This window comes from Gossypium hirsutum, chromosome A07 (genome assembly GCF_007990345.1).
Source record: "Gossypium hirsutum isolate 1008001.06 chromosome A07, Gossypium_hirsutum_v2.1, whole genome shotgun sequence".
NCBI classification, from domain to species: Eukaryota; Viridiplantae; Streptophyta; class Magnoliopsida; order Malvales; family Malvaceae; genus Gossypium; species Gossypium hirsutum.
The window spans coordinates 9,024,817-9,039,662 of NC_053430.1; the positions used below are offsets into that span (position 1 = coordinate 9,024,817).

The 14,846-nt window shown below is 30.7% G+C and overlaps 1 long non-coding RNA gene across 1 annotated transcript; it reads left to right on the top strand.

Annotated features, from left to right (window-relative positions):
* Positions 1-13,244: 13,244 nt before the first annotated feature.
* Positions 13,245-14,437, top strand: LOC107926699 (uncharacterized). The gene is made up of 2 exons (XR_001692243.2): positions 13,245-13,820; positions 14,101-14,437. It is a non-coding gene; the product is annotated as an uncharacterized lncRNA (long non-coding RNA).
* The last annotated feature ends 409 nt before the right edge of the window (positions 14,438-14,846 follow it).

Consider the following 14,846-nt stretch of genomic DNA (forward strand, 5'->3'; position numbering starts at 1 on the left):
AACTTCAGCTTTATAAGTTTTGAACACGTCCAAAGACTGAGATTTCTCATGAATGAGATATAGGTACCCATAACGAGAGTAGTTGTCTATGAATGTTATGAAATATTGTTGACCATTCCATGATGCCATAGGGAATGGCCCACAAATATCTGTATGAATTAATTCTAAGACGTCTGAAGATCTGTTGGCACCCAATCTCTTGGTTTTGGTCTGTTTTCCCTTGATGCAATCGATACAAACATCAAAGTCTATAAAGTCAAGGGACTTTAAAATACCATCAGACACAAGGCGTTCAATTCTAACTTTTGAGATATGACCTAAGCGCCTATGCTATAATGATGCTGAATTTTCCTTATTTAATTTACGTTTAATACCACGTGATTCCACATGCAAGATTTCATTATAGAATGCAACTGTTTCTAGCAAATAAAGGTTCTCATAAGTATTTAAATAACCAGTTCCAATAACATTTGAATTTAAACACAAATTAAATTGATTGTTTCCGAATGAACAATAATATCCAAATTTGTCCAACGAAGAAACAGAAACTAAATTCTGTCTAAATGACGGTACAACAAAAGTGTGTTTTAAATCCAAATAAAAACCAGTTCCTAATAACAACCTAAAATGTCTAATTGCTTCCACTTCTACCGATTTTCCATCGCCCACAAAGATGTGTTTTTCACCATCACTTGGCTTTCAGTAACTCAGGCAACCCTGCATAGAAACACTTATGTAACTGGTAGCACCAGAATCTATCCACCAAGTGTTTCTAGGTACTGAAGCTAAATTAATCTCAGAACAGACCAAATTAAGAATTGTACCTTTCTTTACACGCCAAGCATGATATTTGGTACAATCTTTCTTTACATGTCCAGACTTATTACAAAAGAAACAACTCTCTGTAGCTTGTTGTTGTTTCTTTTGAGCTGGACCCTTAGCAGCTTCATTCTGATATTTTCTTTTCTTGCCCTTGTCCTTAGGGGCATTGGCCAAATCAGCATTTGCAGACTTATCATGCTTCAACCTTTCTTCCTCGTGCACACAATGAGAAATGAGCTCATTTAGGGTCCATTTCTCCTTTTGACAGTTATAACTAATTTTAAATTGGTTAAACTATGCAGGAAGCGATACCAAAACCATAAGAACAAGCAATTCCTCAGAAAGCTTGATCTTAAGTGCCTTAAGTCTTGAAGCAGTATGGAACATCTCCATAATGTAGTCCCTTACGTTTCCTTGACCCTTATACTTCATAGACATCAAAGAAGTCAAAAGTGATGTTATCTCAACCTTATCATTTTAGCAAAACGTTTCTCAATTTCATCAAGGAAACCTTTGGCTTGAGTAATCTCTTCAGATTTTGTGCCCCTAAAGGCTTCTGGAATGCTGTGTTTCATGATCATTAAACTCATGCGATTTGAACGTTCCCACCTCTCAAAGTCCCTCTTAATATCAGGGGTGCTTTCTGCAGTGAGAGGTGCAGGTTGTTCTTCCCTTAGTGTAAGGTCTATGTCCATACAGCCAAGCACTATAAGTAAGTGCCTTTTCCATTCTTTAAAATTAGTTCCATTAAGCATGGGTATATAATTTATATTAGCAGATATTGTGGCAGCAGTAGATGATTTAGCTGAATAGAGAACAAAAACAAGCTTTATAAGTAAACAATAAATTCAAGATAATGGCTAATCCCATCTCAAGATACCAAACACTACATTAATATCAAGTCTTTGGACAGTAATATTAACAGTAAGCGGTACTCTTGTTGTAGCATCAAACATTGATAATAAACTATGTCAAGCAATGAATTAATCTTTGGACTAACTTATTACTCACATAAAATACCTTATAATTGTCACACATTTATCACCATAGATGTCGTTGTAATTCTATCAAATATTAACTTACCTTTGGGTCAATCAATAAACACATGAATTACAAAAACATATAACCATCTTAATACTTCAAATAAACTAATCTACACAAAAGAGGTCACTTTGGCGGCATTTTGTTTCAACTAATTTATTTAAAATATTAGATATCCTTAATTAAAAGCCAAAATCTGAATTTATTTGTTCCAAAATATTTACCTTAATTTCATCTTTCAATCAAATTAAAAGATAAAACACACATATATATATAATTTTCTAAAACATTAAACCAATCAAAGCATGCATATATTATATATTTATATAAACAAACAAAACATATATATGAATCAATTTCTATATATATATATTTATATATATATTAAATTTCATATAGATTAAAATAATAATAATCACATGCCTTGCAAATACACAGGAACTGAATCACAATATTTTTAAATAAAGCTTAAAAGCGTAGGTATCAAATAATATTACACAAATATTTTAAACTTTATAATTGAATCTATTAATTTGAAAATCACCCAAAAAAAATTTATATGAATTCAAGATAATAAAAAACTTTAATATAAATCTTCAAAAAACAACATATATATCTGAAATATAAAACCCATGAAATTTCATGAATTAATTATTCAAATGAAGAACCTGAATCAATTCCCAATGATTCGATATGGCGAGGCTCGAATGCCACTTGTTATAATTTATAAAATAAATCTACAATATAACTTAATAAACCAGGATTTGTCATGTCAAATCATTAAGAACAAATCAAGAATAAAACTAGATGCGGAACAATACCTGAATCCATGGATTCCTTGAAACTTTCTGGAACTTGGAGATTTAATCTTCCAAATTAGCACACAAGAAATTCAGAGAATATCTGCTCTCTCTTTCCTAATGATGGGATATTAGAAAAGATATCTTGTGTATAATTTGGGGACCATAACCCTAATATTTATAACCTTAGCATATTAGTTCTAATCAAATTCTAATTAGCATCAAATTCTAATTAGCCCATCATTAATTAGAATTTGATTAGAAGAGTATCTACACATATTTGGCCTATACTTTATTTAATAATTAAAAGCCCAATAAAATTCTAACCAAATTAGATCACTTTTAATTTGGGCTAACCTCTCATGATAGTAAATAATAACATGTAATTAACCTTATTATATATGTGATGTCTAAATTTTCCAACATGTAGTAGATGGTATAATTTGGTATTCTCATGAACGTCGTTCATATTCTATTTAATTGAGACAAAATGAGCTAAATGTATTAAGTGGCACTTGGTAGTGTCCTCTGCAGATTGCCAGTGAGGCAATCAGATTTCTTGTTATATTTGTGTTAGCAATTTAATGAAGCAAAACCTTTGGAGTAGTAAATATGTTGATATTTTGAAGATACTATGGTCTATCTATTGTAACAGCCAAATTTTTCAGTGGTGTCGGAAACAGTGATTCGAGATCACTAAATCCGATGAGTAAGTTTAGAAATTTTAACAAATAATAATTATATGCCAAGCGCGAACTTAAAAGAATTATTTTTAATTAGTGAATTTTGCGATTTTAAAAGAATTAATCAGGTAAATTTGGTTGGAAACGAGGTATCGAGACCTAGGATTTATAAACCGAGCCATAAATATTTTTATAAATATTTATGGAGTGTTATTAAGTTAGTATTAAAGTTTCGTTAGAAAATTTTAACGTTTGGTTAGTCAATTAATTAAAAAGGACTAAATTGAAAATAGTGTGAAATTTATTAAATTGTGATTAAATAGTTTAAGTGATTAAAAAGGAGAGATTTAAAAGAAAATTGGACTCAAATTGTATGGGCTGGACGGTTGGGCAAGAAAATCAGCAAAAAAGACAAGGAGAAACAAGGGCAAAATGGGAAATTTTGCAAATTAAACATATAAAACAAGACAAATTTGAAAAATCTAGAGATATCATCATTTTTCTTCAGCTAAAATGCCATGGGAGGTCTGAAAGCTGCTGGTTTTTCATACTTTGACATATGTGAGTTCAATTCTTACCCTTTTCTTTGAGATTTTTATGTTTTTGTGACTTTTACAATTAGGTCCAAGTGTTTAATTCATTAGTTTTTGATTTTATGAACAAAATTAAAAGCTATCATTGATAAGTGTTAGCTGTTTATGATGAAATAAAATGAATTTTAAGCTTTGATTTTGTTGTTTGATGATTTTATCAAGTAATTTCAATAGAAATTAATTTTAGGACCTAATTGTGAAAAAGTTGTGAATTAAGGTTTAGTGTTAAAATTTTGATTTTCAAAGATTGTGTAATAGTTTAGAATGATGGAATAAAATGTTAATTGAGAAAAATTAGCTTAATAGATGGGCTAATTGAGCAAGGACTGAATTGTATGACCTTTGAAATTTAGAGGAAAAATGGTAATAAACATGTTGAACTAAAACAATATCGGACAGCAGAAGTAGACTAACTTTGAAAAATCACCATAAATTGTAGAAATCGAATTAGAAGATGAATAAAATATAAAATTAAAGCTTATTGAGTCTAGTTTTTCATAGAAGAAACGATGTAAGCAATGGATTTGTAAATTATGAGATATAATAAATTTTGTGAGACAATGTTAGAATGAATTCGGGTTCCCCTATCTTGACTTTGGAAAATCACCAAAAATTGGAGAAAATTAATTAGAGTCTCAAATTTATATATTTAGAATCCTTAATGAGTCTATTTTCAATAGAAATCAATGGGAACATTATCCGAGTTTTGTACTGTGATATAATTAATTTTTAGAGAAGAGAGGTCAGAACTGTTGGATAATGAAACAGGGGAAATTTAAATGAATAAACTGTACTAATTGGCTAAACCAAAAATTCTTAAAATTTTATGGTGTAATGATATGTCAGTCTAGTTTTAGGGAAAATTTACAGATCTTAATTTTGAGCTCTTTAGCTCGAATTATAAATAATTGAGTGACTATGACTCGTGTGAACAGATTGATGTGAGCATTAATAAGTAAATTGTGAAATCGTACTTACAAGAATGTTGTATACATTAAGGATGTGGAATGGAGAGGAGAGGAGGAAAAATATATGTGAATATTTAGTTAGCATGGCTAATTTGCATGTTTTAATCTCATGGACTAAATTGAATAAAAGTAAAAATTTAGGGGGCAACTTTGTAAAAATATCAAAAATGACTAAATTGAAGGGAATAAATTGTTTTATTATCTAAATTAATAAATTGAATGAAATTATCAATTTAAGATTGGGTGAAATTTGGGAAAATGTTAAATTACCAATATGCCCCTAAATCTTAGTATTTCTGCAATTTAGTCAGGTAGGTTCGGATACCCTGAATGAGCATGTAAATATGAAAATTTAAGTATTGTATCGTATTTTATATGATATTTTGAATTGAATATATGAAAAGGATATTACACCTATGGAAACTGATTTGTGACTATTGAAGATTGGATTTGGTTCAAGTGAATTAATTCAACCATTGAAATGTGGAGGTTGATCGAGATTGTGTTGTTGATTCTTGAAGATCATATCTTCTATTAATTATGTTTTGAATGTTTATGTTGTAATTGCTATTTTCAAGAAGTTATTTTGTATTCACTTAGATTCAATGTTAGCAAGCCACAATTGATATATGTTTAGAGACTTGTCTAGGTTATGTATGAGAGCATATTAAGAGCACTGGAGTCTGTTCATTGAGAAATTGTTTAGTAAGTGCAAATTTATTTGTAAACATTGAGTGTTTACTACTCAAGTTCTTAGGGAGAGGATTGAAGGTGAGTGTTCTAGTTTTTAGGTACAAATGTGGGATCTTTATACTTGGGGAGTGATAAAGTGTGATTTGTTGGACAAAACACATTAGCGAACAAAATATATAAATATAAATAAACAATTATTTATATATATAATAAAATATAAATAGAATAATTTATATTTAAATTGTCAAATACGTGAACCAATAAAAATCGTAACAAAAAGTTGAAATCGAAAAGAGGAATACAGATTTACTAAACGTTGAAGCTTGTTTAACACAGTTTCTTAATACAGATTTGACCGCTTCTACAGTACTTGGAGAAACGTTGGTCGAATGTCTTGTAAGATACAACAACACAATGATCAAAGCAGTAGTACCTCTGTAGCGATCAACGAACAAACGTTTCCTTTTTCTATTACCAAAACGTTGGAAAATATAGAGAGGAAAAGAAGAATTTTGATAGTAAAATAAATTCGGTGTGAGAGAGTATGAGTATAGGAAAAAATTCTACAGAATTCATAGTCTTTTATAAGCATTCAGTATAGTGGAATTTAGGAAATTTCCACAAAATCTGTCATTAAAGAAGCCAATAAATCAATTTGATTAAAATTAAATCAAATTGATTGGAATCAAATAAAATAAGATAAATATCCTTTTATAAACAGATTTTGTATGTCTGCTGAGGAAAAATTAATTTTGTGTTGGGCTAAAATATCAACACGCTCATTTTGGGTTAGACATTTCGCATCGCCCACGTTGTAAGATGGCGCCCCAACCCATGTGGGTTTGGACCTACATCTCCCCTTGCACACGAGGCAAAGATCCAAGTTTAGCCATTCAATTACTTTTTAAGAGGGCTCCCATATATATACAGATCTCACACTTGGTATTTAACCAATGTGGGATCTAAGCTTTTACTTTTTCTCAACAAATATTTCCAAGTAGCTTACTTTGAGCATCAATTTCTCATTCATCACTCAACTATTTTGAGCATATGATATACCGTTGTAAAGGTCTCATGAAGTAGAATATGAAACCATAATTTTATGATTCAACTCTCCACCTTTACCTATTGAGAATATGCCTCAAAGCTCCCATAAATTACAATTTTTCCAACATGATTCACTTATTGTATTATGGATTAAAGATAATGGAATTACTCACTAAGCTAGGCTCCGCAAACATAGGGAAATTGAATTGCATAAACAAATCTTTGGTTTTTTGTGTTTTTATTTGCATAGGTTTTAGCAGTACCAAGCCATGGTAGTCATTATAGTCAAACACTTCCATTAACCATTTTCATATTTAAGCAAACAACAACTATAAGTAGCAACATTTCCCGTACATCTAGACATTTCAAAATCTTGAGGCATTGGATAAGTTTTTTTTTCTTTTTAATTTTAGTTATTTTAATTTTATTATTTGATAAGAAAAATATATTATTCTTAATTTAAAGATAAAATATTGATATTTATAAAAGATAGAAAATTTCGAACCAATCAAATTTTGTAATGTGTCATCATTATTTATATATAATTAATTTAACTTAATTAAGATAAAAATGAAAAAATAAGCCTTTTAGAACCCTTTTATTAAGAGATCATGTTCTTTGAGGTTTATATTATCTATAATCAAATTAAATGAACCAAGAGTAAATAACAATGATTATCCAATCCCTAATTCATTTAAATTAATCATGAGATTAAATAGAAGAGGTGATCTTTGTAGACCATTTATCTAAAGAGAGCATATTCTACAAGAACTCTCTCATTAGTACTATGAAAAATGATCACTTATAAATCATTTAGCACAAGTTCAAAGGTTCAAAAGTACAAAATTTCATATGAGGAGAAGATTTTGTAAACTGAACTCTATCCAAAATAGAAAGAAATTTGGAAAGGAACAAGCACTAGAAAAAAATTTATGAAAAACTCTACTATAGTTCCTAAGAATTCTCAAAATTTACTCTTTGGTCTTGTTCAATCAACAAAATATGATGTTAAGCTCTCTTTAATATCAAGTCTAGAATGTCCTTGAACCAGAACCATCCATTGAAGACCTTCATGTCAAAGTTCTCCCCAATCTGATTAGGTCAACACAAAAGAAATCAAACTTGTTCTTTAAGATAAGTCTTCACGACCTTTAAAGCGGACTACATCCATCCAATATCACGGCTTTGATAATCCTTTGATTGAAGCTTCATGGAAGAAGAGAATAAAAGGAACTCCTTTAAATTCAAGACATTGTATCAGTTGTAACTCAAATTTTATAAATATTTGTTTACCTCAAATTTTTTTAAGTTATGCTTTGGATGCAAAAATTTTGTGAACTATTTAGTATAACATGGGCTCTTCCAACATTTTTAGAAACCCCACATTTCCTATCATTTCTGACCGCCCAAATGATAATGATTTCCTAAAACCTTATCATTTCTACTATAAAAAAGCTCCAAAATCCTTAATGCAGCTAGTACTTTCCCAAAATAGAAAGTTCCTTAAAGTTGATTAACATTTTTATTATATTCAACCAAATTATTAAAATAAACTACAAAATTGACTAGAAATGTGTAACGCCCTTCGCTCGTCTTGATAGCTGGTACAAACATGAGATGCTAACATGACATTTTCGGAGCAAAATCAATATTTTATTTACAAAAATAAATGATAAATCATTTTTTATAAAATAATATAAAAATATTTAAATTCTATATAAAATAAATTTTATGCTTCCAAAACAAAGTTCAAAAATCTTATAGTGCTAATTAAAACAAAAGAACTAGGTAATTTGTAAAATATAGGAATGTTACTTAATTTGTAAAAGGTTACTCAAAACGTTAAGGAATTTATAAGAAATTAAGTAAAAACAAAAAGAGTAATAGTACGTTAAATTATGTCGAATTATGTAGCTTTATTTGGAAAGATTGTGTAGTTATAGAAAATCGTGTACAATTTCTTGATATCTAGGAATTAGGGTTAGATACAGATTTTCTTATGAAGTTGCATATTTTTAGGAGTTTCCTATTTTTAGGGAGTTAATTACTATTTTTAAGCTAGACAATTGTGTCTATAAACTAAGGCTGTAACCTGATTTAGTGATGATAAATTTCATTCTTCTCTTATGATTTTTGTCCTGATATCAGAGCTATTGGCTCTTTCTTGATAAACTCTAAATTTTTTCTATTCTTTTCTCTGGTCATACCCAACCAAGTTCTATCTTCTCTGTTCCTCTCAATCGTTGTTCCATTCTCTCTCATAATTGCATTGTTTGTATCTATTTCTCCATTCAATCAATCATGTCGAAATCACCCAAAAGCTCTGTTGGAATCACTAGTCCTGTCACGAGTGCCCCTACATTCGAGAATATTGTCACTGTTACAACCGAAGATTTGTAGAACATTCAAGCCGTATATCAATTGAATGAGAAGAATTACTTGAAGCGGTCACAATTGGTCTGCACTTTTCTAAAGGGCAGAGAAATATTAAGCCATTTAATGGGCACAAGTCCTTTGCAGGACGATCCCAAATTTGCGCATGGGATGAACAAGACTGCATGGTGATGTCATGGTTATGGAACTCGCTGCTGCCAAAAATTAGTGATACATGCATGTTTCTCAAAACTGCCAAGGAGATTTGGGAAGCTTTTCGACAAACATATTCCAAGGTTAATGATGCTACAAAAATCTACAAAATTAAGATGAAAATTTCAACAACTTAATAAGGGACACGGACTGTCACTGAATATTCGAGTCTCTTACAAGGCTTGTGGCAAAAGATGGACCATCATCAATGCATCCAAATGCACTACAATGAAGATACAGCAATTCTAAAGCGATTTGTGGAGAAAAATCGTATTTATGATTTTCTTGCAGGATTAAATGTTGAATTTGATGCTATAAGAGTGCAAATTTTGGAAAATTTGGACCTACCATCTCTGAATGAGACAATCTCTATTATACGTGCTGAAAAGGGACGTCGAAATGTTATAATTAAACCTCAAGGGGGAGATGGTTCTACACTTGTTACCAAAGCCATAGAATTGAAAGAGACGGACACTCCTTCATTAGTTACTCGAGGGGACTCAACCAAACCATTCAATCAAAATTCACTATTCTGCACATATTGTAAGAAGCATCGTCACACCAAAAAGAGATGCTAGAAATTTCATGGCAAGCCCAATGAAAAACCCAATCGAAGTCTGAATGATTGAAGTCGGGGCACATATGGTGAGTACTTTGTCAACTAGTGAAGAAGATTTTAAGAAATCTGCTCCTGAATTTAACATCAAAGAAATTGAAAAATTAAAAACCTTTTTGGGATCGTTTGAGAAGGCAACCTTGACAGGTACTTGTTCATTGATGTTTTCAAGTATTTCTTCTTCCTCTTGTACTAATGTCTCAAAAAACAATTCTCCTCCCATGTGGGTGACTGATTCCAAATCCACTGACTATATGACTTATTCCTTCAAACATTTTATCTCTTATACTCCGAATTGTAGCCATAAAAATATCATAATAGTCGACGAATCCGTCAGCAACATAGCTGGCCAAGGGGATATTTACATAAACAAGAATCTTACAGTAAGAAATGTCCTTCATGTTCCAAAGCTATTTGCAAGCCTTATTTTCATTCAAAAATTAACCACAGATTCAAATTGCAGTGTAACATTTTTCCCTTCACATTGCGTCTTTTAGGCACTGGACACGAAGAAGATGATTGGACGTGCTAGTCAGAGAGACAGTATCTACTTCCTGGGAAAACAAAGCAGTATAACATGTGTTGAAAATCTCATATCTACATTATTTTTTTCCGAGTCTGTCATGTCAAACCAAAATAAAATTTTGCTTCATTATCGTCGTTTAGGTCATCCATCTTTTAGAGTATTCATGTTGATGTTTTCTTCTTCATATAAAGGTCTTACTTCTGAAGCCTTTCATTGTAATGATTGTGAACTTGCCAAGTACAAACATGATTCCTTTCCAATAAGCAATAAAAAAACTTTTGTTCCTTTTTCTCTCATTCATAGTGATATTTGGGGGCCTTCTACCATTTCAAATATTCCTAGTATTAGGTGGTTTATTTTATTTATTGATGATTGTACTCGAGTGAAATGACTTTACCTCTTGAAAAATAAATCTGATGTTAGCATTGTTTTCCCTAATTAAGAGATCTCAATCAAACAATGCAAAGGATTATCTCAATCAAATCATTTCTCCATTCTTTCAAAAAACAGGGATTATTCATGAATCCTCTAGTGTTACCACCCCACAACAAAATGGAATGGCTGAGCGAAATAATGGTCATCTCCTATTAATGCTTCACAAGAATGTTCTCAAACAATACTGTGGTGAAGCTGTATTAACCACTATCCATCGTATTGATAGGCTTCCGACACGTGTCCTTGGGTTCAAAAGTCCAATTGATATTCTCACAAAATTTTCCCACACTTCTTTGCTTCAAACAATCTTATTCCCCGAAACTTTGGGTGTGTTGTGCTTGTTCATGTTCATTCTCACAATAGGAGCAAATTAGATCCACATGCCCTTCGATGCATTTTTATCTGATATTCCTCCATATAAAAGGGTTATAAAATTTTAAAATTTTCAAGGAAAAATATATGCCAACTGCATCCTTACCATCCACATAGATGCTCTGTGCTCCGCAAGCTTAACCTGTATAGCAGGGGCGAAGCCAAAGGGGCTGGCATGGGCCCCGGCCCCCTTAAAATGTAAATTTGTTCTTTGCTCCTTAAAATTTTTTAAAAATTTTAAATTAGTAAAGGTAAAATTGTACTTTGGCCCCCCTAAAATTATAAAAATTCGATTTAATCTTTTACAAATTATAAAGATATTGTCAAAACCATTTTTTTATTTTAGAAAAAAAATGGGAATCGACTTTTAAAACAAAGTGTAGAGTCGCCCCCAATCCTTTTGTTTAGGTGTGATTGGATCACCTAATAAAACATTTTATTACATTTAAATCAATTTTGGCCTACGTAAATTTGAGAAAACGGGTTCGAGAGCCGATTACGTATGAGGAAGGATTAGCACCCTCACTACGCCCAAAATTGGTACCAAATTATTAGGTACTGTCCTTATGTCTAAAATTTTAAAATACTTTGAAATATGGCTCCTTTTAAAACATTTGAATGGCTCAAGTTGCTCGTCAAAATTCTCTTGTTTCAAAGGAATACAGCATCACATCCAGCACGATAGGACATGATCCTTTATACCTTCGAAACCACGATTAATTTTTTACTTCCCAAAGCTCATACGTTGAAAATTACAAAAGGATGCCCAATTATTTAGTCCAACGAAAAACCGAAACCCAGCACGGTAGGGCACGATTTCTCAAATTTCCAAACATTGAACATTGCCTTGTTTTAGAATTTAGAAAATACGGATGAAATTTCAAAGGAATATTTGATTGTTTTGGACAAACGGAAAATCGAAACCCAGCACGGTAGGGCACGATTCCTCGAATTCCCAAACATCAATCATTACCTTTGTTATAGAGAATTTTCAAATAAACAATTGTAAATCAGCTCAAAACGCATTAATTTGCCTTGAAATAAAATGGAACAATTAATTTTAAAACAAAAAGTTGAAAATTACCAAGCAACACTTGCGAACACAAGGCAAAATTATAAACATGGAACAATATACATGGATAGAGAACTCTATTAATGAATGAAAATAGTATAAAAACAAATTAACATACACACAATAACCGCGATCTTACATCCAAGAAACAAATTAGAATAAAATATAACAAGTTTCGAACATAGATGAATAAAATTTAAAATAATAAAACAAAAGACTAATAAACGATATAAAACAATAATATGTGAAATAATATGAAAACTAAAACAACACATAAAATACAAAACAATATGGCAACAATTTGAAAACTATTAAATATATGAAAATTTACAAATGAACAACACATAATAGAAGAACAATAAATTAATAATATATAGATGATTAAAGTAAACATTATGAAAAAAAAAAGAAGTTTGGAGCAAATAATATACAAAATATCTTTAAAAAACAAAACATATCTATTTAAAATTGATTATATACATATAATAATAAAAAACATAAATAATATATAATGGGGTAATAGTCCATGAAAGAATTTTAAATAACAAAAATATGATAAAGTATGTTTTTAAAGAATAAACTATATACATAATAAATTTGAGAGGAAATATATATAAATAGATTTAAAAGAAATTATATATATAGAATAACATAGAATTAATATTGCTTATAAAATAAAAATAATTTAGAATTAATATTGCTTATAAAATAAAACTAATTTTAATATAAATTATATATATACTAATATATAGGTAATTTAAATTAAAGATTATACAAAATTTTAAAACAATATGATATATAAAAGGTGATTTTAAAATAATAATTTTATAATAAAAATAAAGTAATTTATCAAAGTAATTTAAAATGTATAAAAAAATTAAGAGATGAATGCCAAATAAATATAAAAAATAGTGAATTATACAAATTGAAATGAAAAAAACTTAATTGAAATAACATCAAACTAGAGGGATAATTAATAAAAAAAAGCTATTGAAATTGAAATAATGACTAAAGTGCAATACGCGCGAATTTTCAGGGATCAAAGCTGAAAATATTCCAGATCCCAAAACATGGCGTTTGGACGCGGACTAAAATGCAAAGACATGCAAATTCTAGGACAAATTTGAAATAAAATAAAATGTAACTAAGGATCAATTAAAAGTCTGCGCGAAGGCGAAGGATTAGCCGTGCAAATTGACCATTCGAAGCGCCAAAGCACGGATCCAGCCTATGGATCGGGCTTGCGCGCGGATCTTCCCCCCCTCTACACGGCACCGTTTCAAACTCTATACAAAGTCAAGCCTAAAAAAAAACCTAAAATCAATCATTCAGCCACTTTAACAAAATAAAAAAAAAAAAAAGCTAAACTAAACCTCTCCTTATTCATTCGGCTGAACCATGAACCTTCTGCCCAGCCACCACACGTTACCGTGACCGGTGATTGGCGGTGAGCGAAGCCCGTTCTAAACCGATTAAAGCCACATATGCCAATTTCAACCCCGAAATCCTCACTTAGACTTCGATTTAGACGAAGAAGATGAGGACTCCGAAGGCGAACTCTCAATGGTAAACCCTCTATTTTTTTAGATTCGTCGAATAGATTCAAAATAAAGTAAAAAAAAAACAAGAATAAGAGCAGAGACATAATCTACGAATCACCTTTGGTAAACTCTTTTTGAATTGATTTCTTTTTTCATATATGCGTCTGTTCTCTCTATTTTACATCGTTTCATTCAGTTTTATAGCCAAAATAAATAAAATAAATAAATAAAAAGAAATCCAAATTTCATTGCTGTCATTTGTTGCTATTTGCTGTCCATTGCTTGTGGTTGTTTTCGTTTGTTAGTCTGTTGCAGGTACAGCTAGAGGGTGGCGCGTGTGGAGGCCATTATGGGGGTGAAGCGTGAAGTCACTGGTGGCTGCTTGCGGCCCGAGGGTAGACGGGGCTAGGGTTTGCTGCAAGCATGGTTTGGGCTTAGGGTTTATTATTCTTTTGTGTCTGCTTGTAAAATTTTGGGCTTAATTTTATTATTGGGTATTGGGTTTTGTAATGGGCTAAGGGGTTATAGACTGTTTTATTGATTTTTATTATTTTTTGGTTTTTTTGCATTTAGTTTATAAGTCTAAAGGCCCGGGTGAAATGGGCCTATTACAAATATAAATCATAAAAAATTAAAATTTTATTCGGCCCTCCCTAAATATTTATTCTGGCTTCGCCCCTGCTTTATAGATGGGTAGATATGTAGATGTCTACATATATGAACTCGGGTTTAACATTTTTAATTTGAGTCGAGCTAAGGCAAAACTTTAAACTTATTTTCCAAGCAGGATTTGAGCCTAAAATTTTGTATGGATTCAATCCATGATCAAGTTTAATGATTTATTTTACTAAATTTGATTTACTTTATATGAAAAGAGAAGACTAAAATTTATAATATAAGCATCTAAATTTTCTTGGATTCTCAATTCTCAACAAGTTTAAGAACATCGGGCTGTTATCTGTAAATTTTAATTTCGTAATATATTTGATAAAAAAGATTTCTTTCAGAATTAAGAAGTGATGCAAATTTGATCGTACCAAGTGGCTAACAA